We start from the raw sequence: 808 nt of genomic DNA on the forward strand, positions 1-808 counted from the left end.
GCTCCTGCTAGAAGCATTCTGTTTAAATTATTGTTTTCACAAGTAACGGATACTGCCCTTTTCTATCTCTGAGTACGGCCATGTGATGTTAGCATACCAACTGTCTTGTTGTTTTCCACTGAATGGAGGAATTATGACACCAGGTGTTTTCATTTTTGCCCTGTCGCTCCAGGATTGACAAGGTGTGAGGAAGTACGTTCCATGAGATGAGGGACACTTATTTGCAGCATTAGAAATTGCATTCCACACCTACCTTAGGATGGAAACCGAAAAAAAATATTTTGGTTTAAAAAAATTGTGTAGAGCAGTGCAAATAAAAAAGAAAGAACTAGAATCAGAGTTCAAGTTGAAGTTATTAGGCATTTATACATACAAATGCTAATGAGCAGAACTGACGATCGACTGATAGCTGCTGTGGCAATTTGCCCTTATTGCAGTTAGAATCGGTCTCCCCACGTAGGTTGCTAAAAAAAATCACATTTATATTTCTATAGACTGATATTATCTTAATTAATCTTTCACATTTACTCTTGGTCCGGAAGTAGTTTCCATCCTGACGATTTGTGACAAGGCATGTATTACAAGTCAGTCCCACACTCTACAAGATAACCAAGCCAGGGCAGCTAGCACCCGGGCTTCCCCCTTTTCAAGCCAACTCAAGCCCTCACCCCCTTGAAGTTGATCGCCCCCCCCCTGACGTTGACTACACCCCCGCGCCTGTACTTAACCACTTAGGGTCAATCCCCCCCCCCCCGTCCTTACGCCCTTGAACCTTCCTCTACCTCCCTCCTCAGAGATCACCCCCCCC

The sequence above is a fragment of the Penaeus monodon genome, chromosome 32 (assembly GCF_015228065.2).
Source record: "Penaeus monodon isolate SGIC_2016 chromosome 32, NSTDA_Pmon_1, whole genome shotgun sequence".
In the NCBI taxonomy this organism is placed as follows: Eukaryota; Metazoa; Arthropoda; class Malacostraca; order Decapoda; family Penaeidae; genus Penaeus; species Penaeus monodon.